General features: G+C 43.7%; 1 protein-coding gene across 2 annotated transcripts in view; it reads right to left on the reverse strand.

Annotated features, from left to right (window-relative positions):
• hdac7a (histone deacetylase 7a) overlaps positions 1-25,551 on the reverse strand; it is a 59,342-nt gene extending 33,791 nt beyond the window's left edge. Inside the window, exons 1-2 of one of the 2 annotated variants that reach the window (XM_068598178.1) lie at positions 25,394-25,551; positions 11,268-11,336 (exon numbers count right to left, since the gene is read on the reverse strand). The gene's annotated coding sequence lies outside the window, so the exon portion shown is untranslated. Of the gene's footprint in view, positions 1-11,267; positions 11,337-12,604; positions 12,767-25,393 lie in introns of those variants that run through there. The other variant, XM_068598179.1, reaches the window with a different exon arrangement.
• Positions 25,552-26,621: the final 1,070 nt, after the last annotated feature.

A 26,621-nucleotide genomic window follows, 5' to 3' on the forward strand; every position in this document is an offset into this window, starting at 1 on the left:
TGAAAGTCCTGTGTTTGTTTGAACGCCTGCTTACATATCTTTACACTCTTTGTATACTACGGTACCTGACTTTCTCAGCAGCTGCCCTGCACGTCCTGGCTCATTAATAATTGGGGCAAATAAAGTAGACGTAAAGTTTAACAGTTGTAAGCTATGTATAGTACAGGTTTTCATTTATTTACTTTGTATTAACAACCAACACCCTTTTCTTCTGGTTAAAATGTAAAAGCTATTTAAAACTGATTACAAGAAAATAGTCAATGTGAAGTATCTAAAACTGGTTGAAGAGAAAAGAAAAATAAAACACTCTTCAGCCTCACTCCACCTCTTTTCTTCCTCGTCTCACTCACTCATTCCTTCTCCAACTCATCTCTCTCCCCCCACCCCTTCATGCTGAGGAATCCACAGCTGTCACTCTCATTCAAACCCTCTCCTCTTCCTACAGCAGCTGGCCGGACTGTGGTTTGAGTGTGTGTGTGTGTGTGTGTGTGTGTGTGTGTGTGTGTGTGTGTGTGTGTGTGTGTGCGTGTAGTCCTGCCTGCCAGCCTACAACTGTCGCCAAACAATATCTATCTATATTTACGGTGTTGCTCTGGTGGTGCGTACTTGAGTGTTCAAGTGTAAATGGTAGTGTGTGTGTGTCTGTGTGTGTGTGTGTGTGTGTGTGTGTGCGTGTGTGTGTGTGTGTGTGTGTGCGTGTGTGTGGCTGTTGACAAGTTTAAGAACTACTAAGGATAGCAAAATGTGAACGACCCTCTTTAGTGAGGACATTTTGCTGCTGCACACATCTCCAGAGGGTTAAGTGAGGACGCCAGAAGTGCATAAATCACCCACGTATCTCTGGTAGATCTCTGGCTCCAGGCCTTCATGTGACCTGTCTTTATCTTATCGCTACAGGAGAAAAATCCACGCTCACTCCCCAAACTCATCCGTCATCATGTTCACTATATTCATGAAGCGTTATGCCACATCAGCACCGTTATACTGGTTTCCAGCGGTTCTGCCTTTGAAAAACAAGACTAAGAGTTTACAGTCATGCTAGTGGCTCTGAGAAGATGTCTGTTGACACTGTGGTGCCGATGTGTAGCTGGTTTATTGTTTAAATTATTCTGCAATGCATTCTGGGCTACGAAGGCCACAATGAGTGCAGAAGCCGGTATCTTTTCATCACCTAAAATGTATTTTACCTGGTTCCACTGTTAAATGTCAGATTCTGGAGAGACAACTTTCTGAAATGTATATGAACCCAAGAAATGCACCAATTAAAATAAAAAGTACAGAAAACGGATTTTCTATTCAGAGGTGAGATGGAAAAATGACATGTATGAGGTATTGTTAGATTTAAGTCAGGCTTTGGTTTAAGGTAAAAAATAAACATCTGAGAAAGAATTGGAAACTGTCTTCTCCCTCAAATGACCTCACAGGTCCTTGATACAAGCAGCTTAAAGGGTTACAAGTCACAAGGTTTTTTATTTGTCAAAGTTTCATAACTCAATATAGATTGTAGTTCCATTTTGCTATAAAAACAATATGGAGGATGAGTTAAGAAGTCTCACAGCCTTCCTATCCTGAATCATGCAGAACCCACACCGGTTTGTCATGTTTGCAGTCAGATTGCTTTCTATTGCTCGTCCATAAAAGTTAACAAGAACATGGCACTGGTATTTTGCCTTCTTACTTTTCCTGTTTATGAGCTGTCTTCACCATGATGGAGATGTGTGAGGACTGTCAGGTTGTTTGTGATCCTGATTCACAGGAACTTAAAGTTGATGACAGGATAAATCAAAGTACAACCTGTATAGGACATTTTTAAGCGACCAAATATGTTAGAATTAACTCTCATGAACTTTCACACACTATAAAAGGGTTAAAGTTCTCAGACGAAAACAAGGACAACTTCCAGACTATACAACGCTGTGGTAGCAACCTGTCAATCACAAAGTAGCTACGCTCTAGACGAGCATACCCTGCTTTATTGTCTTTTCTACTTTAAATGAACATCATGCTGTATTGAAGATGACTTGCAACCAGCAACTGAAACTATAAACTCATGTTTACATTGTTTACTGAGGGAATAAATCAAAAGAGAAATAGAGTCACTTCCACTTTCTATAAAATCAGACACTTTTTGCAACCAGGAGTCGCCCCTGATGGCCATTTGAAAGAGTGCTGGCACGTCTGCATTGGCTTCACTTTACAGACCCGTAGGCTGCCACCTGGTTCCCGTAGAGAGGACGTTGGGATGAATGAGTCAAACAAACACTTTGACCCGGGAGAATAACGTCCAAGTATAATGTGACAGTCCAAGTTGACGAATACTACTACTACTTATCATCACTGAAGTTATATTAAATTTAAAATGCTGAATTTGTTTTCCCTAAAATGGATGAGGACGTGTTGATCTCCTGCCACCAGTGGGGACGCTAACCTGAAGTATTACACTTTACAAACGTACAACCTGTGTGGTTGCATGGGTTGGAAGACCTTTAATCACATTAAAGGCTGTAAGTTAACATTGTAAACGTAAACATGAGTTTATGGTCTCAGTTGCCTGTTGCAAGTCCTCTTCAATGCAAATGATCTCATGCAACAATGTTGCTTTCACAAAATTACAGGTTTACAGGCCCCTTCATCTTCTTCTTAAGGAGATTTATGCATGTCGTGCGAGCTCGTAAAAGAGGAATCCAAGTAAGCTATTGCATCCCGCCCTTCTTGAAGTAAACAGGTGCTTTAGGATTCCATACGTCTGCACGCCAATAATAAAACTATTTGCATAACTCACACACAGGTCACACACACACACAGACACTCACAAACATTCCATGTGTCCCTGTCATCTTTCGCTTCACCCAGTGTTGCAATTTGCATGAGGCTGAAAACTTTAGAACAACATATTCATTACGCACAACCACCCACGCACACATACACACACACACACACATACACACACACACACACACACACACACCAGGTGTGCTGTCCAGTTTTGACAAATGACAGTGACTCGTCCATCTGCTGCACAGACAACAAAGGCCGTGCTAAGAGTCCACTCAGGGCCCGACTGACACGCTCATGGCTGTTTCCTGTCTTTCCCACTATTGGCTGAGCACAAAACAGCAAACTTTGCAACAATAAATCTAATTGTTGCATCACGGAGAATTCCCCCCCTGTCCATTCCAAACAATCGTCTGGTGGAGAGATAAGTGGGACATTTAGTTTCTGCCTGGTTTTGGAATAAACAGAAGAAGAAGAAGAAGAAGAAGAAGAAGAAGAAGAAGAAGAAGAAGAAGAAGAAGAAGAAGAAGAAGAAGAAGAAGAAGAAGAAGAAGTAGGTGAGCATGAGGGGTGACAGCCGTCGTTATTGGGCAGACAAGAAAACAAGCACTTTGTCTGATTGACGAGCAATCTATTGGATCTCAACTTTGCGTCAGGGGAAAGTGTTTCTGTGTGTTGCCTGTTTCTGACACTTTTCAGAAAACCCTAACTCCTCTTTCGGAGCGGTCACGCTTTGAATCGGCTGCCGACATCTGTGTCGAGCCCCGTGGGTAAATTCTTCTCTTTTTTTCCCACGTTGTCGCCCCTTTGCAGGGAGGTCAGGTGGTCACAATGGGTTACGAACAGACGAGCCGAGGGCTGGAAGGCATTCGCGGCTTTGCCCGAGGACACTTCAGCAGTGTCAACAAAGAGGCGTGAACCCCGGTCCTCTCTGTTTGCAGTGCTCCACAAGCCACCCTCCACTACGTACCCAGTGAGAAATATATTATACAGATCAGAAAAGAGTACTTCATTTAATATCCAATCATCGAGCTAAATGTGGGAAACAAGTTCCATGGAAATGCCCTTTGGCAAAGCCGTCGTTTCCTCTCGCTGATGCAACACAGCTGCTTAACAGCGCTGGTCGTATCGGGCAGCTCCCAGGAGACCCTCCCTCAACCAGGGGACACACATTATACATAACAAGGTACACATGAGGTTAGAAATACACCTAACCTAATAAATTCCACCTTCATACTTTAAGCAGCCAGAGTCTCCGAGGGACGGTGACACGCCCCTAAACATTGCCACAGTTTAGGCTCTCCACACAGGGAGCAGAGGAGGGACGGGCGGACAGAAGAAAGCGTTGTCCGCAGGCGACCGGTTACAAATAGGCTCGCGGTTGATGCTCTTGTGTTTCCAGCTGAGCTAGAACAGAGGACAGAAATTCGAAGAAACTTCAAACAAACCGTCCAACAATACATTTCAGAATGGAATTTCTTGTGGTGCTCGTTATCTTGCAGGGCAATCGGTTTGTCGTACCGAAAAAATAGTCTTGAAAACCAACATGAAGACGAATCGGAATGGGATCAGACATCGTGATCCAGCCTAAAACTAATTACCATATGATATTTCTGCCAACCCGAACTTAAAAATTCTGTCTGTCTGTCTCTCTCACACTTCTTTTAACTTCAGACACATTCTCCACATTTCCTAACACAGATAAAGCCACTCAACACAGCAGCCCACTCAAAGGGATCTCCCTCCTTTATCTTTTATAACGCAGCACACAGTCACACAGATATCTTTCCACCTTCATCCTCACGGCCCCCAATACACTCACACTTCTTACTGAGAAACACAATGGTGGAATCAGGAAAGCGAACGCAAATCACAAACAACTTTCTAATTTTGATTGTTCAATTCTTTCCTTGCTATAATTTTGCAACGCTGAAAGGGAAATGATTTGAAGTGAGCTGAATGATGTTGCTGGTTATCGGCGGTGAAAACAGTGAGTCACGAAAACAGTGGTGGCTGATACACTGATAGCCTGTGGTAGTGGTGGAGAGATTAGGAGCTACAAAAAAAAACTACAATCTGCAGCAAAGGCTTTTCTGCTGATAGGAGCAAAAGCAGATTATCAGCAGCTTTTCTTGCTGAAGCCTCAGTCAGCGTCACTCTGCACAATTAGACACAATGTCCTTTTAAAAACGTAGTTATGAACACAACTTTGATTATGTTTTCTGCTGAATTAAAGGATACATATTCACCTCCAGTTCAATTACATGTTTTCAATTATTTTAAAACAGATGCCAAAGGAAAAAAACTCGTCCTGTCAGTGAAGGCCACAAGCTGGATATAATAAGTGGACGTAGCCACTGTGACGTCATCCAATCGCTTGTAAACTGCTGTTTTTACAACCCTCGAGCTCTGCATTTTGGTCATCATCCTCTTGATTTTTGGCTGCTGACATCATGTATTCTGACCGTCCCCATCTTGTTTTTTTTTCAAAGTAACACGAGATGTTAGCATTAAGTACAACTGAATGTTAAACAAGACCCTTTCAGGTGACTAACAAGGTTACGATCAACTTTCATGAACTGAAAACAAACTGAAAGGGTTAAAGTTCTAAGACAAAAGACAACGCCGTCGTAACAACCTTTCATTCACAAGGTAGCCACGCCCTTAAGCATACCCTGCGTTATCATCTGTTTTACTTTATGTATATTTCATTTATTATTCAAACTTTATGCTGTATTAAAGAATACTTAAAACTAGAGATGGAGACCATAAAATCATGATCTCTGACAGAATAAATTAAGTGGAGAAGTCATTGTTGAGTCCCATAAAAGAGTCATCTGCACAGAAAAACGGTATTAATCTGAACAAGTAGTATCGTGGGCCATATATGAACCATTTACATGGATAGTTTTTATGATGAACATCAAACTTTAGCTCCTGTTGCTATTGCAAAAGATGAATGAAGTGAATGTGTGAAATATGATTTGGATAACAGGACTCTGACATCTCTCCTCCATCTCTTACTTCGCGTCTTTCTTTTTTTTGTACATCTTTCCATCCCACCATGTCTATTTCTGTATACACACACTGTGAATCTATCTCTATACCTTTTTTGCTTCCTTTAAATTTCTTCAACTTGTGTTATTTCATCTGTGTTCCTTCCTTGGTAAAAGTTAACGTGTTCCAGGAAGGCAGCTTCATGAATATGCACAGTCACACTCGGCTGTCTGCACGGACAACAAAGGAAGAGGACATTAACATTCCTGCACATGCTTTGCACCCTGGTCAGGGATGAACATGCACGCACGCACATACACACACACACATACACAACACATAAACCCAGTCATGGACAAACCTTGAAAAGCATGGCTTTGCAGCTGAAATAACATTCTTTCTGCATTTAGAAATGGTGCAAGTGAAATATAATAATTATGATTTGGCTACAGATTTGTAAATAGCTGATAGCTGGTTTCGAGCTAAAACTATTATAATTACTTCAGCTAAGGAGCTTATGTTTTCAGCTCAGTGTGTGTGTGAACATTGGCTGTTGAAGAACCCCTTAAGTTTTGGACCGGATTTGAATGGGATGCAGGCATTATTTCTCTCTTATGGAAACAGACTTCAGCAGACGTTTGCCCTGTCCGAGTGCTCTAGTAGTTATTTGATATTTGATGAATAATTCATGTAATTTCCTGAACAAGTGAATATTTGCCGGTTTTCTTTGTCATCTGGTCAGTTAGATAGCAGTTTGAATATCTGAAGAGTCTTGGACTGCAGGACGGACAAGACAAGCAAACTACGGCTGCTTGGGCTTTGGAAAATTGCGTTAAAATAACTAACTATAAACAACACCAGGAACAGATCGATCCATAACTACAGTAACAAGCAGTTCACTTGCCACAAAGGGTTTTGATGCAACATCGCATGTGGCAACAGAAATAACACGACCCAGACTCCACGACGACCTTCGCTCTGCAAATGGTGAGAAAGGACCTGGTTTCTGAAGCGTCTCAGACCACAAACAGGCAGCAGCACAAACTATAAAGTGCTTTTATCTGAATCTATTTTCTTTTGCCAGGAGGACATAGCAGACATTAGAGAGAAGACATATGCCAGATGTTTATATATATATATATATATATATATATATATATATATATATATATATATATATATATATAAATATAAGATACCCTCAGTGTGTTATGGCACATTTTTGCTGTCAAAAGAGGATTTAATAAGTAAAAAGAACGCCTCACTGACACATCTGATAAATTTGACATGTTTACAAAGCGCTGCATATTATTGTACATCTAGCATACTTTTCCCCTTGTGGTATTGAACACATCTGTGATGGGTACTCCCCAACACTCACCTTCGCTCTCTGCTGTTTTGCGTTTACTGTGCCGTCCGCACACACACCCACACACACACACACACACACACACCCACACACACACCCACACACACACCCTAATGTGTCCACACCCACGGACAGACACGGACGCATATTTAATAAACATGCATTGTGTCTCTCTTCTCCTCCACTTCACCAGGTTGTTGAGATTAGCCTGAATCTGTGAACGTCACTGGACACCGTTTATCACACACACACACACACACACACACACACACACACACACACACACACACACAGTCAAATGTACAAGCAGGAGTCCATCCAGATGAGAGGAGATCCTGTTACATCTACCCTAACAACAGGCTATCTGATCCGAGGTCGGTGTCAGTCAACTCGGTGATCTGGAGGCAACGTGAGCCGTTCATTAGTGCTGCGCTTTAAGACAGACAACAGCAAAGAACACTGCGATGAGTCTGGTTGGGAAACTTGTGATTGGGGCCAGACTGGTACGTGTGTGGCGTACTACACTGTTGTCGGACACGGACAGTCACATCGTCTATGTGCGAGACGATGGGCGGTGTTCTGACAGAGCGACATGTGTAAAACAAAACAGCAAAGTCTCGTCTAAATTTAACCCAAACCAATACAACTCCGAACACCCAGAGGGTGACGCGCCGTAACAAGCTCACGTTGTTTATAAGAAGACAAATGTGCGAAAGGTCTGAGTGAACACAGGAAAATATTCCCAATCAATTTGCTTTTAGACTAAAGCAAATGGTAAAACACAAGACACTGGAGGCTTAAAAACTGAATTAGAACACAAAATAATATCACTACAATAACCAGTGACAGAGACAGAAAGAGTGAAAGAAAGAGAGCAACAGACAGAGAGAGAGAGAGAGAGAGAAAGAGAGAGAGAGAATGAAAGAGAGAGATGTCCCGAGGAGGGATGCAGACTTGCGGCTGGAGGCCAATAGCGGCTCAACTCCCCGGCTGACCACAGCAAGGAGCCGTGAGCTCAGAGGTTAATGCGACATGAATTGATTCGACACACTACTCAAAGGTTCAGGGCAGCGTTACCTCGGGGCCGCAGCGCAGCACCTCCTGTCCCATCGATACCAAACATGTGCAGGCTGACACGGAGAAGCAGGAAAAACACACACACACACACACACAATTAAGCGACATGAAAGTACTAATCTGCACACACACACATAGTGCCATGCCCCCCCTACCCCTGGAGAGTATTATATAACATTGCTCTGACATATCAAGTGATTTCATGCACCTCGAGGCAGGACAATCGAGCCATTTGTTCGGCGGGACCAAAATAGCCGCCTCCTTCACTGCCGTCTAGTGTTACAACCTTTTAATGCCACAACTCACTGCGCAGCCGGCGTCTGCACTGCCTTCAGGCTTTAAGAGGCCCCGGAGTTCAAAATGGTGATAATATATCTGCAGATCGGCGCAAATAAGTTGATATGCCTTTTTTTTAAGGGGCCAGCTGCTGGGACTAAAGTAACCTGTTGATTAAATGGTGAGGTGAGGTCAGGTTACTCAGACGTATAGTGAAGGGACTAAGATTAGTGGCAGGAAACTGAAAAAAAAACATTAAACCAGAGTTCAGGCTTAACAGGGGCTCTGTGGAATAAAGCAACCTCTAATTATTTATATATATATATATATATATATATATATATATATATATATATATATATATATATATATATATATATGTGTGTGTGTGTGTGTGTGTGTGTGAGTGTGCGCGTGAGTGTGTGTGTGTAATTTTTGTACCGTGTTCACATGTATTGTATGAAAAACACTTAGGTTCAGACAGGAGTTTAGCCTCCAACGTCTCTTGCGTTGAAGTTAACACCTTTATAGAGGTTTTGGAAAATTGTATTGAAGTACTATTAACTATTTTATTCTATTTAAGAATGAGTGTGTTTTTTTTGGTTTGTTGTTGCAACTTTCGAAGTGAGAATATTTGCTGGTTTTATTAATGTTCTATGACATTAAAATGAATATATTTTGCTTTTGGATTGTTGGCCAGACAAAACAAACTTTTCCATTCATATAATAAACCAGGAATATTTTGAACTCCAAGTATTTATCCTCCTTTCGTCCTTCCCATCATGCCTTCTTCTCTCCCCATTCAGTGCAAAACTACTGACTTAAAAATAAGAGAGAAAAAAAAAAGAGAAAAGAAAAAGAAAACTGGCCGGATCAGCTGACCCAATTGTTTGGAAACCAGCATCAGGAAGAGGATATGTGATCTCCACTGCAGCTATTACAATCAAGCCTGTTGTTATCTGTCCCCAACGTCTCTCCCCACTGTGTTTAGTCAGCACAGAATTAAGGACGGCAAAAAGAAGAAGAAAAAAACGGACGGGAAGAGAGTGTGTTTTTGTTTTGTGTTACACAAAGTACTATGGAGGACACACGTGGGAAGTAATCCCGGTGGCCTGCAGGTCCATTATAGTTTAAAGGGCTGTTTGAGCTCCAGAAGCTTTTAAACATTTTACACACGTGTGGCCCAGACTGCTGCCACCTTAGACTGCTAACCAGGCTCCAACTTCAGAGACGCCTCAGGCACTGTACCCTCAACGTTGAACATGTTTTCATGCCAGGTTACGTGTGTGTGAGTGTGTGTGTGTGTGTGTGTGTGTGTGTGTGTGAGTTTGTGTGAGTGAGTGAGAGAGTAAAGAGGGAGAGAGGAGATTAAAGAGGAAGACAAAGGTAGAGAGAGCCAGTGTCAGTTGCCCCGTGTGGACAACAGACATGTAACCGGACCCTTGCGCCACGGCCATGACCTCACCGGGTTTTTTTCCACACACATAGCGGGGCCCTTGGTTAGCACAGTCAGCGGAGCCTGGCACGGCGAGCGCCGGCTCCTATTCAGAGAGTCATGCATTGTAATCCTACACAGGGCGATCACACATGGCCATAGCTCACAGCAGAGAGCGCTAATCTAAACTAAAAAGGCACGACACAAAAGAAACAGCCGGGGCGACTTGTTTCTGATGGGCGGAGCCGCGGATCAAATGCATTTTGATCTCAGGTTGAAGGAAAAACCTTTGAGTGTTTCCCATGTGAGTCAGCAGGGACCGAGCTGAGTCGCCGGGCGGGTTCTCAAGTTTCTTTAAACAGGCGGCGAGGGTAAGCGGAATAGAGAGATAATCGCCTTAAAAGATATATGACTGGTGGAAATGTATGGTTATTATGAAGGAAGCCATTCCTGTCAGCCTCTCATATTTGGTTATAAAGTTAGATTTTTCTTCACGCAGAGTGAGATAAGTGTATAAGAGTTGGGTCAGGCTCACATCCTGCATCATACAAGTCATTTTCATCGTGTGACCGTGACCAGATTCAAATGAAAATGCAGCAGTTAGATGGCAAATTTGAAACCGTTGCAATTGAAAATGTATCAGGGGAAAAGAAGAAATCGGCAAATGAGAATAATGTTTCTATGATTTCAGATGTTTCCCATGTTTGCGTACAGGAAAACAACTTCTAAGATGAAGAAAAGTAAATAAAGTCCTACTGTATATTAGTGTGATCGTCTGACGTTCACATTTCCAACTAAACTTATTAGATTTCAAGATTAAATAACTTTGAATAACCACAACTGGGTGTGTTTTTCTTTCTCACAGCCAAAGCCAGCCAAACACTTAATATCTTCTGTTGACTTTAACTTTCAGCCTAATTTGTGGGACCTTTCTGACACATAGTAAACCTGTGCGGCAAACAGGGTTTTCTAAACCACACATACAACACGGGCGACCGAGCAGCGGCTCTCCAACTAGGCCAACACCTGTTCTGTACTTTACTGCACTTCTCAGAGAATCGCACGGCTTAGATCATTTTGCACTGGAAAAACCGCTGTCACCCTGTGTGCAATGTGTGTGTGTGTGTGTGTGTGTGTGTGTGTGTGTGTGTGTGTGTGTGCTGTAAAGAAAAAGAAAAAAGAAAATTGTAAAGAGGACAAGATGGTCGATTGGCAGCATTTTTCCACAAGAATGTTTTAGCGCTGATGGCTGTGGCCTGTACCTCTGAACACGTTGAAGTAAAAATACAACCACATATTAAGTTACAGTTGGTTTTCACGAGAGGTTTAAAGTCCTACCTGCCACTGTTTGAAATCTGTTGTCCCGTCTGTCTGTCTTTACGAGGTCCCCAGAGGCTCTGATCCCATCTGCGGAGACAAATAGAAAAATAAATGAGTGAAATTCAGCAAACCGGGTCAAAAATGCATAAAAGCCTTTTACAAAACTATTGTTACTTGATGCTGGAAGCATTAAAAAAAGGCACACTGTTGCCGATTAAATTCTTAGTATTTTTTAACACAATAGTCACTGGCAGCTGACAAGCGGCAGATAAAAGGACATAACGCTTCCTAAAGGCTCCATGTTGGCAGATTTAGCCGCCTGATGGGTGCGGCTGAGTGGCACAATCTGAACTTCTCTCGTGATGTTAGCCCCAACCCTCAGGTCGAATATATTAGAGAATATTAGAGATCACATGGAGCAATGCTGGTTCAGCGAGGAGAAACAAAAAAACACACACGCACTAAAATGAGTCACATAAAGTAGAAAATGTATCAGATAGTGCGTACGTTTTATTTATTTTTTATTCTAAAGAAACTTTGTTTAACCCCATTTTTCCTCTCTCTCTCTCTCTCTCTCTCTCTCTCTCTCTCTCTCTCTCTCTCTCTCTCTCTGTGGGTGTGTGTGTCTGTATGTTATGGGGACATAAATGTGTCCAGACAGTCCCATTGTGGGGACTCACCTTCCTGTTGGGGACACAATGCAAGTGTCCACACAATGTCAATGATTACATGTTCGAGTGCCCACCTTGTTGAAGGTTAGGGGAAAGGGTTATAGGCCAGCAGTAAATACGTTATTGTCGGGGTGTCTCTCTGGGGAAATTAATGTATGTCAATGTGAGGTCCTGTGGAGTGATGGAAACACGACCGTGTGTGTGTGTGTGTGTGTGTGTGTGTGTGTGTGTTAGACCTGTTACTGCTGCTGTTTACATCTGTCCAGTAGCGAAGCGCTAATTAGGGTCAAACACGAGAGCTAGAAGTTTGTGTTAAATGACAAGCTTGTCGCTTTCAGACTTCACACAGTTTCAACCAAACATTATTTGTGCTTGTTTGTTTCAGAAGACTAGCAGAAAGAACAACATTTCTACCTTTGTGTCGTGTCGTGGTAGTCGCGCGCGCGCATCGCTGGAAGAACTCAAAAAAAAGTTCTTACAGTCTTGACGCGCTCGCGCACAATTAAGACAGTGCAAACACCTGCGCGGGCAGCAAAACATACATTTGTTTCCTTCTCTCTCTCTCTCTCTCTCTCGCTCTTCTTTGTTCGCAATGCAAAGCTGCGATACAAACACACATTTGAACGACTAAAGGGCTCGCGCAGCTCTCCCGCATCGGACCCGATCACCAGCAGCGTTGCCTACCTTGTAAAGACTCAAACCCGGTTACACCTCTTGGAGGAAAAAAAAAGGCTGAAAAATAATCCAGGTAGACAATTCAAAGAAAAATAAAAAAGAAAGAAGTCGTTGTGCATCCAGGAGAGCGAGAACCTGGCGGGAGGTGATGGTGAGATCCGCTGGTGTTGTCAGTAGACAGTACAGAGGAGGAGGAGGAGGAGGAGGAGGAAGAAGAAGAAATGAGACTCAGCGCTGGCAAGTTGCAGAGAAAAAAAAAGAAAGAAGAAAAGTCCGGCCCCTCAGGTTCCGCCCCCTTCCCTTCGCTCTCCTGTTGACAGAAATAGCAAGAGGGGCGGGGCCCACCAAAAATAGCCTCGACTTCACACGGACCTTTAGGACTATTGTTTCCCTGCGCAGGCGCGCTCCCATTGGGTGCACGCGGCAGCCAATCAGCTTATGGCTGCTCATAAACTTGCTCAATAACTTTGGGACTCCATCAAAGACAATGGCCCTATACACTTTGGCTCCATCTGCTGTCAACAACAATAACAACAACAACCAAGCGGAGGAACGTGGGTCTGGGGGGGGGGGGGGGGGACCCTTATGGAGGTCCCCAGAAAAAAATATTAAAAATTAAAAAATGTTAATGAAAGACGTTTTTTACAGCAGTTGAATGCAGCATGTGACCCTCCAGAAATGAAGCATGTGTTAGTGAGTCGGCTGCTTACTCACAAAGCAACCTCCATCAGTGTGTGATTTGGAACAGTCTGACACTTTAATAACGGGCTTAATTCAACATTCTCCTCTATTGTTTGTTTATATTTTATTGTATGTTTTCCTTATTCTTTTTATTATATCATTGCACTGTGGTTATTGCCATGCAACCTCCTTGTATGTTGCAAATATTCCTGTCTATAAACTGTTTCTGTAGTTTGGCCATGGCATTTGGATTTCCGGCGGATTGTAACATACAGAGCATGACTCACGGCTTTCAGCTGCACCGGCTAGTGTGGTCTCTCTGAAGGAGGTGGGGGTAAGAACATCTCTGATTACAGCCACGCACCGCTTGAGCTCATGTTGTGTAAAACCAAATTAAACTAATTCATTTTGGTAAACTGGTATAAAACAAATGGTTTCTGCATTAAACTGTGTCTATAAAGCTGAACAACATTCTGAGGAAATCTTCTCTTGAATCTAACCTGGTTTCCTTGTTCTCTTTTATTTATTTATTTTGACAACAGTTTCCTGTCAGTAAACAATTGTTAGTAGGTTGTTGAAATATTGCAATTCTGTTGTAAAAAAAAACAAAACACAATTTACAGAAACTCATAAAGCTCCTACGAAACAAAATCATCAAGTCAACTTCACTGTCGTTTCCCCCTGGCAACCACACTAAACCACCTGGTAACATATCCGCGGTAGAGGCCCGGAGTCTGAACAGTCTCCTGTCTGAACATTGTTTTCATGTCGTCAACAACAGAAGAAGAGAGCCTGTTGACAGGGCCCGCATGAGGAAATGTTTGGAATACTTTCTGTGGGCCTAATAACAAAGGCAGAGATTGTTCAGCCTGACTGTACCAGCAGCTTTACTCGCCGCTGTACGTTTCAGTCAGTGAAAGGCATAAACCATCGGCTCGTATGTTGTTGGAGAGATCACATCAGTACTGAATCCAAGTTTATTACCTATGAAACTGTAGATATTGTGATAGACTAGAAGGAGAGCATCCGGCCTGTGTAAAACAGTCACACCTCCAGCGCATACGTCACGGAGGTCGTTTACATGACGCAGGACCGTTCGTCTTTGTCAGTGTCTCTGGTCCAGACTCCTCGATCAGGAGGCCGTCTGCAGCGCGGAGTCACGTACGTCCTGGAGTCGTCACATCACACGGAATAGTGTCGTCAGCCTCGTAGAATCCTTCCTCTGTTTAAACACGAGTTTTGTAACATCATGAAATCGATATCCCACAACTACAAAAAAAAAAATCCCCAAAATTTGATGCTTAGGAAGAAAAAAAAAAAGAGTTCACAGTGAGAAGAAATACAAGAATAAAGAGAAACAGCTACAATTATGAGTCATGCTTTATTTCCACTCTCTTGAACAAAGAATGTACTTTTCGTCTTATTTTTGTCCACCGACATTTCTTTCCCTGTTTTTCTGAAATCAACCATCTTCACAGTATCGTTTTTTGAAAAATCCGTTTGATGCAGAATGTATCATTTTGTGATGAGTTTCCTCAAACTTGTCAGCCCTCCCTCCCACACACTTTCAACCGTCCTTTTGTTTCCACAGAGCTTTATCCTTTTTCTTTTCCGATGTCAGCGTCAGCCGGGTCAACAACTGATGTTTCAGACTAATATTGAAACCAAGACGCGCATGTCTGTCTTCTGCCGGTGGCGCTCCATCGTCTGCTCGCTCACCCTCGGGTGCCTCTGCGAATGGTGGTGGGGGTTCCCAGAAACCCTCTCAGTGTGTGGGTGTGTCGAGCAACATAACTGTGAGTGCCTGAGAGTTTTCTTCTGTGTTCTGTGCCTATGACCGTTGACATTAAGTGTGTCGGCAGGCCTATATATGTGTATGGAATAGGGTGTCTATGTGCACGTGTGTGTGTGTGTGTGTGTGTGTGTGTGTCCGTGTGGTTAGTCCATTCAATTACACAATCTACCACGCAGTCTGAATCACATCCGGTTTCGAGCTGAAAATAACAAAACCACAGGGTGACAGAAAAGCAGCGCAGCAGGCAACTGCCCGTAGAGAGAGAGGAATACACACACACACACACACACACACACACACACACACACACACACACACAGTTTGTTTAAAAAGAGCTTTCTTCTTCAGAGTTTGTGCCTATTTGCTTGTTTTGCACTTTGCTTCCTGAGATTTAAAAAACACAAAATGCTTTTCAAAAGACTGAAAAAACCTCCATGATGTAGGGAACTGTGTGAAGGAACTGCAAAACATGATTATTCCATTATATGTTGGTCCATTTATGGGGCTATTGATGTTCAATGCAACATGTAATACCTGCTGGAAATACCTGCTAATAAAATGCTGTAATCACTCTGTGTTTTTCAGAAAGACAAACCTGAATGTGTATCAAGGCGAAATGACGCGGTTCAAAACAGTGAGCCTGACGTCTGTAGCTCAGTACCGTATAGAGCAGGATGTGGTCAGCTCTGCGCTTCACAGTTGCCTCCCACCTGCTGCGACGTGCTCCTGGCGTGAGAAGAGATCTCTGACAAAATGCAAAAGTCGACACAACTAAGTTGAAATCCTCACAGAGTGACATTCAGAATAATAAACGAGGTGAATCGGAACAAACAAAGCAAAATGGCTTGTGTTCAGTGATTAGAGCTGGACGCCATTTTCACTCATTCTTTCGCCACAAAGCTTCGTTTTAAAAGACAAGGCAAAGTTCTTGTTCGTCTACTTGTGTTTGTCATTTTAAATCTTTGGCTCCTTTTATTAAATAAAAAACTGTAGTGGAAAAAAAGGCTTATATTTTCATTTCAAAATTCATGAACATTTTTGCATTATTATGTTAATATCAGTACACAAGACAAAAAAAACGCAAAACAATTCGCAGGCCTACCCATGACACACAGTAAGCATCGCACCAACGCTTTAATCCTTTAATTCCCAATCTGAGTCGATCGCTTCAATTCTCCTTAGTGAGGCAGTGTTCGGGGCATCTAGAGGACATTTACCGTCAAGTTGAACTGAAATTTGAACATTTAGGTTAAATTATAACACATCCGCATGCATGCGGACACAGGGGAAGATGTATTTGCATTGTAGACATACATATTCCACGTTTCGTGAAAGTCTCCGAGAGTTACGATGCGTCTGACTCCGTCTCCCATGTGCGGACAGTGTGTCGTCTGCAAAAAGAAACAGCTCCCACTCTTGTATGAACACGAAAGAGCCAGTTTTACGTTACAGAGAAGGGCATGAGCCGCATTTCTATCCATTATGAAACACAGTGGTCTCAGTAAGCTGTTTTAACACAGTTACGTAAAGCACAAGCGTACAGTCGCTGTAAGTAAAATGGAATTAGCAGGGGATGGAGGTTTTAGAGAGAAGGAAATGAGGGAGTTAATGAACAAGGGAGGAGATTGAGAGATGAAAGTGGGTGAGGGAGAGCAGCAGAAAGTCCGAAAGAGAGGAAGAGAAAGTGAATGGGGAGGTAGGATCAGTAAAGAAGAAGAAGAATAAGAGGAAGATAGGATGAGAGCAACTGGGAGAAACTGAGAGTAGCTGAGAGCGCTGTAATAATGTTTGGCCTTGGTCTGCCAGCGGGGTCCTTCCCCTTAAGAAGCCAACAGGAATGTGAGGAATGCTGCATGAGAAGAAAAAAAGGAAGAAGAGGAGGAGAGGGGAAGAAAACAGTGGAGGACGATGAAAAAGAAAGAAAAGCCAAGAAAGAGGAGCAGGAGGAAGAGGAGGAGGAGGAGGAGGAGGAGGAGGGAAAGCGGGGAATCCAGGGAGATGATGGAGATAGAGAGAGGGAGACGGGAAGATGAAGGCAGGGAGAAATATGAGACAGAAAGGAAAAGACCTATTATCTTTACTGGGCTGAGTAAACACAAGAACAAAGACCACGCAAATAAAAAAGCTGGAAAACATATGGGAGGAAAAAATGTATTTCTTTCTGTATCTGCGTGTTGGTGTGTGTTACTTGCATGTGCAAAGAGAGTATCAGGGTGTGGTCAGCTACACTCAAACTTCCTTTGCAAACTTTTCTCTTTTGCCTGTAGTCTCAGTGGCAGTCGGCGATGTTGCACAGAAAATGCTTCCTTTCCCGGTGTGACAGCCCCTTTCAGTGAAAGTCTGCTCCGGTCTTGTGGTCAGTTGATGATCATGAGACGCAGACAGACAAGAGACCTGGCACATCAGCTGATGCGCGCTCAAAATCGTGTGAGACCCTCCCGGGTAACGTGGAGGCTAGGAGGTTATTTAAAGCGTTGAATACGCAGAATGCTGCTATTGAAGATCATTAAAAACGTCTCCTCTGTGGACTGAGCTCGCTGGGGACGTCCTCATGGGGCTTTTCCCAAAAGCGCAGTAGCTGCGAATTTAGGTTAGGACCAGAATCCGTCTTTTAGGGACAAGTGTTGGCATATGAAATGTTATTATTCATAACGTCTGCGAAAACAGACACATTTTTCAGACTAAATCCCTCCTAACGGACGTTGTATAAAGAGCCAACACTTGAGCTATAGCAAGTGAGCTGGGGAAATACCCACAGCTAGCCTCAGCTGAACCGAGATGTTTCTACTTCCAGCCGTAGCTAGAATCTGTCACTAAAACGACGTGCTCCGTTGTAGTTTGCGCTCGCTCCACTTCGCTGTTTGCGAAGCTGCATGCACACATAGCTAATGTCTGGTTAAACTCGTAAGCTTTCTTTCTCATCATGTCATGTCTAGGTTGAAATCAATGTGGCCAGTATTGGCCTTTTTAACTAGACACAGGTTTTTGAACACGTGCTTGTGTCTGTACAACATTTACCATTTCAGAACTTTGGCTTCTTTTGTTGAATGAAACGATGATGTTGCATAAAGGTCAGAGAAGTCAGATGACATTCACAAGCCGGTTGAAGAAGAAAGGAATCAGTATTTTAGGATTACGCTGAAGAAAACCACGTTCTATTCTGAGATGTCCCGTGAATTTGGGTTTGAATAGTATATTTCTAGGCCCAGGGTTATTAGTTATGCGGTGTTTAAAAAAAAAGAAGCTGTGGTACGTTGTAGTATCTTTAAATAAAGCTTCTCGCCCGAAATACGTATATCCCACGCAATAACTTCAAAATGCAAACACAGCGCAAACATAACCGGAAACCCAAACAAGAGATGATCATACATTCCCTTACAGGCTTTTCAAAATGTTCCCATGGTCTACGAGTGTCTGAGGCCGCATCGGAGGCCTTGTTGACATGTGCAGTCCACAGAACGCACAATGGATCGCTGACAGACATTTTCCACAACAGAGCAACGGTGTCATGTGTGCAGTCATCACTACCCAGTGTCGAGGGGTAAAGAAAAAAAAGGGAAGGAACTTATGTGACTTTATTCCAGGTGCACGTAGGATTATAAGAGTGGTTCTGCAGATATCAAAGACCATACATGTTCAAAGACAAATCCAAGTAAGTAAAGCCACCAAGACAAGAGATATCTGGTTGGTGTTGTGCAGAAACTTCACAGCAAAATGGAAATGAATGACTTTGATTTAAAGATGGTGGTATCCGAATGAATAGCAGCCTCTTTTGGGCGTTTGATCTGGTCAGATTGAAAGTGAAATGAGGTCAACCCCGGTGACAGCATGAGCAAAAGCGTATAATGATGGATGCTTTACACCCTAAAGATGTTTGCAGTTAGGGCGAGTTGTTCAAAACACGGCAAGAAACCATAGCAACCACAGGAAAAATCCCAGGGATATCAACCGCGCGCACACACAGTCACACACACAGTCACACACACAGTCACACACACAGTCACACACACAGTCACACACACACAAAACGAAAAACGAAAAGTCGATCAAATCTCACCCTCTCAACAACACCCACCGTTCTGAACAACAACAAACATGAGAAGCGTGAGTGTGTGTGTGTGTGTGTGTGTGTGTGTGTGTGTGTGTAGGAAACACCCAGACGGGCCAAAAATAGCACTACACTCTCGTTCCCCATCTCTCGCTTTGAATCCCTCGCTCTCTCTCTCTTTCGTTCTCTCTCGCTTGTATCACCATAAAACCATCCGTAGGAAAAAAAACACAAGTTCATGTTCCCGCACGGAAAATATCACCCACTTAAGATCACACTAGAATGTGAGAATATCAGACTGAGTATGAGATTGAGTGTGTATGGAGAGAATATAATAATATCTGTTGCACAAGGGAAACAGCCTCAGCGAGGGGGGAAATTAGTAGGTTGAAATCGGTCCGTTTGTCTGACACATTGCGCCGACGCGGAGAAGTCAGATATTCATTTCAAACATTGTAGAAAAGAAACACTGGTATTTATATGTTTTAAATGACGTTGCTTCAAGATAACGTTAACATGCTCATGTTTCCTGTCACGTCGATCTTTGTCTTTGGCTGTATCCTCCTGTATCGTCTCCACATTGCTCAGGACGCCGTCACGTCCACAGATACATTTCACTTTGGTTTCAAAACCGTGGCGGCAACTTTGTCGGCTTGTTTAGCTTCAGGCTCCCCAATTACACGTGGAGCCAGGCTTCGAAACGAAAGCCGAATGGACTCACACGCAGCATGTTTACATGACAGGTTTAGAAACCTGTCATCCCGCAAAGTCAGAGGTTTAAAAAAAAAGAAAAGAAAATGCAATTACAGTTAAATAAGCAAAGCATTTTTTCCTGCCGTTTTCATCAGGTCTTAGGATGACAATAGCATTGTTACTGATGTTAGCAGAGGACACTTTGGGTCACAATTTGACTGTTTCTTTTTTCTCATTGATTTACAACCTGATCATGTTTGTTTGTTTGTTTATTAAGGATCCCCATTAGTCTGCACCGTAGTGGAGACTCTTCTTCTTCCTTGGGTCCAGGCAACAGCATTACAATACAAATCATAAAATGCAGTACATCAATGTACTCAATGTTGGTGAACAAAACTACAGACTTAGAAACAACATCTACAATCAAAGTAAAATAATAAAGTAAGATAATAGAAATAAATAAAACAAAATAATAGACAATGCCTAGGTACCTAAAGTAATAACCCAATCTACTCTAATTTCCTTTCTGATTGTTGCTGCTTTAAGTTTCCTTTTGAAAACACATGTATTTCTTGTTGGAGTGAGGGGAGCACATTGCAGTATGCGATGGCTCTGTACATTACTGTTTTCTGAAGTGGATTGGTTTTGGCTAGAGGAAGAGTAAAGTGACCACTTAGTGCCTGTCTCGTATTATAACCATGTCTCTCATTTGCAAGTCATAGCTGTAAAAACAAACTGACGGGTTTCTGTGAGGAAGACACGTTATCTACAAACAGAATAAGGCTGCATGCCAGACTTTCATCCACCCTCATCCATGACAGCCTGCCATGTGACCGCTCCTGTTTCTCATCTTGTCCGTTGTGTTTTTTTAGCCAGTAATCAACTTCGTACATACTAATAACTACCATGATAAAACCTATATATCTATATATATATATAGATATACATATCTATATATATATTACTCTTCAGAACACTAAAAGGATGAATCTAATCTATGTATCCAGCATAAGGCTGTCAGATGTCTACACCTTTGAAACAGCAAAACCTAAATCTCGTGTTTTGGGTCGTTTCCTGTTTTTACATAAAAGATCGTTCTCAGTCTCAGACCACAACACAGTTTTCTTAGAGCCTCACAATTTTTTGCCAACTTTGTATACTTATTTGGCAACACTCGAGTTTGAATGACTTTGTCCTCACAGGGGCAAATGAAAGCGGGAAATTGAGAGGAAATTTAGTGTTGATACTCAATCAAAATTCTCACACTTTACTCTCAAGCCCTTAGACATATCTAGCACAGCATTATAAATGTGTTTGCCTCTAGTAATGCCCCTCTCCTCGATAAGTGGGCCCGAGACTATGACTCTTCAGTGTGAGTTCTTGACATTTTGGGTTCAGCGTGTCAGTTTCCGCTCAAATGCTTACTGTCATTTCAAAATAAACTGCCAACAGAGGTTCACCAAGTTTTTAGGGTTACTTGGTTAGGTTCAGGCACTCAGAGGGTATCAAGTGTCAATCAAGAGGCCTCAGACAACTCTGACTCCCCATATTTTGCACACTTGGTTTCAGCAACAAATGTCGTTGGATGAATAAGGAAAATATTGTGGTCACAGGCTTTGTGTGCCCGTGTAATTTAAGTTAGTAAGTAACGTAACACAAGTAAGGTGAAGGAAGTCGATTCTGACTTTCCTGGGTGAAAGTCCTGTGTTAGTTTGACCCAACTGTCCACCCTGTCCTCGTCTCTCAGCTTACTTTCTGGCTCCTTCCACTACGTCAGTGACACTGCTGGGTTTACATGGAGTTAGCTGAAAGATGCTAAAGGGTGCGTCAGAATCAAACCCAGAGGGCCACTGACCAAAAGTCGTGTTTTTGACGAGTTGGGAGTGAAAATGTGTCGGTAGGCCGAGGAGTCGTCGTACAGGAGCCATGAAGCTGGCAGATGTTACCTGCCTTGCCCAAAGACACTTGCGTAGGGCAACAAAGCAAAGATATTCGCACCAGAGACTCTGAAACCTTTAGCTAAGAAATCCCTATCTTGCATAAGGAATGTAATACACAACTGTTTTTACAGGGTCCATGCTGTTATTAACGTTAAGCCTGAGTATATTAAAAATAAAATTGGGATGCTTCATAATCTTCAACAATACCTATATTGTTCGTGCGTAAACAACAGGATGAAAACATCATGCAACTGTTGTCACGCACACGTTATACACACTCAGCTCGCCAAGACGCATCGTGCGTATCTGCTGTCTGTCACAGTCACGATGATTGATGAAAGTGAAGCCTCTCGGTCGGGAACTTGTGTTTTCTCTGGTGTTTCGAGTGAAAGGTTACACCTCTCCTCTCCGCTGTGCCCTCTGTGGGAATTTGGGAGATGAAGAGCGGGAGAGAGAGAGAGAGAGAGAGAGAGAGAGAGAGACAGATGGGTTTTTCCCTGCAGGATATCCTGTTTTAAGTAGAGCTGCTGGGCCCACTCTGACCTGCTCACCCCTTTTGACCTCTGACCCGCTGATAGCTTAGGATCACATCTCCGACGTTTCCTAATCGCCCCAAATCTCTTCGTATTCTTTCGATTGTGCCGTGGCCCCCTTTGCTTTCTCTCCGTCCTAACCCCTCTGGCATACTCACAGGTGTCACTTACATTTTCCCTCCTTCCTTATCCTCTTTGTTTCTTTGTGGTCTGCAGCCTTCCTCTCCGTCCTCATATCCTTTATATCATTTTCTCTTTCTTAAAGCATTGGCCCAATTAGTAAGAGTCCGTTAAGACACAGCACCAGAACACTGAGACAGACGCATACATAAGCTGATCAGGAAAGTTAGGGCTGGGCGTAAAGTTCTTATCAAGAGTTAAAATGATGGTATTTCAATTGATTTATAAAAGACAGTTGAAAAGCGATGCCATGATCTCTCCTGACATATTTTTGCATTAACACCGGTTTATTTACTGTATGCCAATATAGTTTTAAACAATATATTTAAACAGGTTTATGACCTGATATGCTTTTATTCTAAACATTTGCATACATAACCCAAAAACAAATGACCATTCTAGCTCCTTTATTGACCCTATTGACCATCTTGATCTGTTTTCTTGTCGCTGAAGTGTTCAGTGACAGCTGAAACGTTTCATTGAGGTGTAGTAAAAGGCTGAAAACGTGGGGTTTTAAAAAAGTTCTCTTTGTCACTTTCCTCGTTACCTTGTTCCTTCTCTTTGACTCTCAAACTTTCCTCTTTCCTAAATCTCGATCCCTGCTACATGATTTCCCTTGTTTTTCTGATCACGGTGCGTCACGAGCTCAGAAAGCATCCCCCCCCCCGGTGCTGTCTCGGAACAAGTGAAGATCAAAATCGGTCAATGAGCCTGTGATTTGTTGAAAGATTTTCTTGAATAAAGCGTGAGTCTCTCCGCGTTATTAATGTGTTCTGCCATGTTGATGATCGTGATGATGTCGTCGCCCTCTGGTCCGAACAAACTTGAAAGTCACACGAAAAGAAACCACCACTGTGATTACAACAAAAAAAAAAGAAAGAGAAAGGCTTTTGCTTAAACCAAAAAAAGAAACCAAAAAATCTATCAGGTAGTGTTTCTTGCCCTCGGACGCCCTATTTTTTGCCTTCCCCTACTTTCTCTCTACATGTCAGCTCCCCCCTCCACCCTTCCCTCACTCTCCCTCCCTCCCTCCACTCAGTAGAACTGGAATCCATTAGCTGATGAATGGTTGTTTGTGTTGTCTTAAGCTCAACAGCGCCAGCCCCGGCCTCCGCGGCCACAGAGGGCAACAGCAAAACATTTGCAGTGATTAGAGCAATAATTAGCCAATCGTCCTCTGACCTGCAGGGCCGACCCCGAGGTCAAAGAGACACAGGGTGGGTTCGGCTTCCCAGGTGGTTTCCCATGAAAACCATCAGGCTGCGAAGATATAGTGTGGTCTTTGTCAGCAGACAGTTGACACGCACACGCACACGCACGCGGAGCAGATGCCCCTCTATGTCTGTACGTTACCGCGTGTCCTGCATGTCTGGGAGTGTGTGCTGCCGGTGTTTGTGCGTACACGTGCGTGAGCCACGAGCTTCCCAAGCAGGGTTTTGCCCAGACAGGCTGCGGTGGAAATCAGCACTTCCTGCGTCCTGTGGCGAGAGGAAGTGCTACCGTCGCTGTCCCCTTATCGCTGGATACACAGGCAGCGTGGAGGCAGGGAGGAAGGCAAGGAGGGAGGGGACGAGGGAGCAGGAGGAAAGCTTGTGTAATATGCATCTGACATGTATGTGTAGCATCAGCTCCTGATAACATATCATTTGTGATGAAAATAATAAGTTGCCTTAAGATCCAGAGAGACTGGAAGGAAAGTGTGTGTGTATGTGTGTATGTGTGTGTGTGTACAAAGAAGAAAAGCAACAAGTGGGATGCATCTTGCAGGTTGCGACAAAAAAGTACACACTTTTCACCTTATTCTGAAGGAGAGAGAGAGAGAGAGAGAGAGAGAGAGAGAGAGAGAGAGAGAGAGAGAGAGAGAGAGAAAAGGGGGAGAGAAGGTTGGAAGAGTTGTTTGGGATCAGGGTGGGGAAGCTTTCAGCACTTGGGATTGTCCCAGATGGACACAAGCCGCTCCCTCCCTTTATAAACAGCCTCTGGCTTCCTTCGCCTCTCCTCCCCTCTCCTCTCCTCTTCTCCTTTCCCCTCTCCTCTCCTCTTCTCCTTTCCCCTCTCCTCTCCTCTTCTCCCCCCTCATCTCTCCTTCTTTCCTTTAATGCCCATTGTACACCACTCTGCTCCCACTTTAGCAAGGATTCACACACCCTCAGCAGAAAATCTGAACTTGACACTCTCTGTTGTTGTTTTTCCTCTTTTCTTCTGACATTTCATCTGCCCCCCCCCCCCTCCCTCTCACCCCCATCCCTCCTCTCACCCCCTCACCCCTTATTCCTGCCCTTTCCAAAGTCAACACACCACTAAATGCCGGGCTGACTCACTTCCACTGTGGGTGGCTCTGTTTCCAATTTTCTAACCGGCTCAGCCAATGCACCACCTCCGAAGAAAAGAGAACACTTTTTGTCCAGAAAACACAACTAACCAAAAAGTAGCCACCGAGCTGCTTCAGCGTTGAAGGGACGAAAAGCGCGCACGCACGCACGAGAGAGAAGTCGCGCTTCTCCCACTCTTCTTTCGTGACTCCGAAATGGTTATCCCTGTTTTCCTTCCTTCCTTTCTCCTCGGGAGAGCGTGGGAGCGCCCTCGGAGGCGCTGCAGAGAGACCGCGGGGCTCATAACAACAGGAGGAAGCCGGTAACTTGAGTAACTCCGGGCCGAGCGGAGGGAGAGAGAGAGAGCGCGCGGGGAGCGCAGGGAGAGGACGGCGGCCCGGACGGCTCATATCTCTCACGTCTCCACATCTTGACGACGTGAAACCGGAGCTCGCGCAAATAAAGAAAAGGAAAAGCAGTTTTACAAATGACCTGTTGCATTCCAGACGCACACACACGCGCAAAGGAGCACGTACACACACACACACACACGCGCGCGCACGCCTACATGCACACTCATCGCCCTGCAAACCCCAGACACACAACTTTGCCTTACCAGTCTGTCGTGTGAACGTTCAGCATGAGGAGAGCGTTAGAAAGTCCCGTCAGTCATGTTCACGTACAGTTCAGTCCAGAGAGCGAGAGTCGCGAGGACACCCAAACTACACGCGCGCGCACGTCCGTACACGCACACGCACGCACAACCCGGCTCAGTATCAGTTCCCTCTGTCCAAGTGTTGAGAAAGTGAGGGGCCGCAACAAAAGGCAACAGAGGGAGGGAGGGAGAGAGGGAGGAAGAGAGAGAGAGAGGGAGGGAGCGAGAGAGAGGGAGAGAGAGATTAACCCCTCTGAACTGACTGGTGGACTCTCTCGCTCGCTCCCTCCCTCACACACACACATGCACATACACACTCACACACACACACACACACACAGTTGGTTTGCCGTATCACTGACTTCTTGTGTTTTCTCTCAAGTGCCAGGAGGAGGAAGGGAGAGCAGAAGGAAACCAGAGTGTATGTGTGTGTATTCATGGTCATGGATGTGTGCATTGTGTGTGTGTGTGTGTGTACGCGCGCGCGTGAGTATTTTAAGGTAGGACTGACCAGCTGGCTCGAGTCCAGAGGCAGCCTGCATGGTAGAAGAAAAAAAAACAAAACACAATAGCAGGAAACACTATATCTGGGGGAAGCAAAATACAAGCACAGAAATAATGAACAGAGTGAAAAACAATGATAGTGGAAGCAACGATTTTTTTTGTTGGCGTTGCAGTTACCCTAAGATATATATATATATATATATATATATATATATATATATATATATATATATATATATATATATATATATATATATATGCCTAACCCCTCAGACATATATGTATATATATGTCTGAGGGGTTAGGGCAATGGATGTCAGAGATGTTGGCATTATTTTTGCATGTTTAAGAGATTTGAGTTTTTTTTGGGTGGTTTGGCATTCATTACAATTTTTCTAAATGACTCTCACACTCGAACCCCAACATGTAGACGCACATTCCCCGTGCAATCAGTCAGCTATGACTCCCACACAAATCTCACCACCACCCACGCACACACACACACACACACACTCACCCACACAAACACACGCACACATTCCCCCGGCTGTAATCATATCTAGTGATAAGGACAGCTTCCCCCAGCGGTCGCTGGCTCTCCGACTGCGACCACAGTGACTTACAATAGCCCTGTATTCCGAGCCTGCTCTGATTACACACACAAGGAGCTGCATTACACCCTGCT

Source organism: Clinocottus analis, unplaced genomic scaffold, assembly GCF_023055335.1.
Source record: "Clinocottus analis isolate CAN_PGR_092001 unplaced genomic scaffold, fCliAna1.0.p SCAF_4, whole genome shotgun sequence".
Taxonomy (NCBI): Eukaryota; Metazoa; Chordata; class Actinopteri; order Perciformes; family Cottidae; genus Clinocottus; species Clinocottus analis.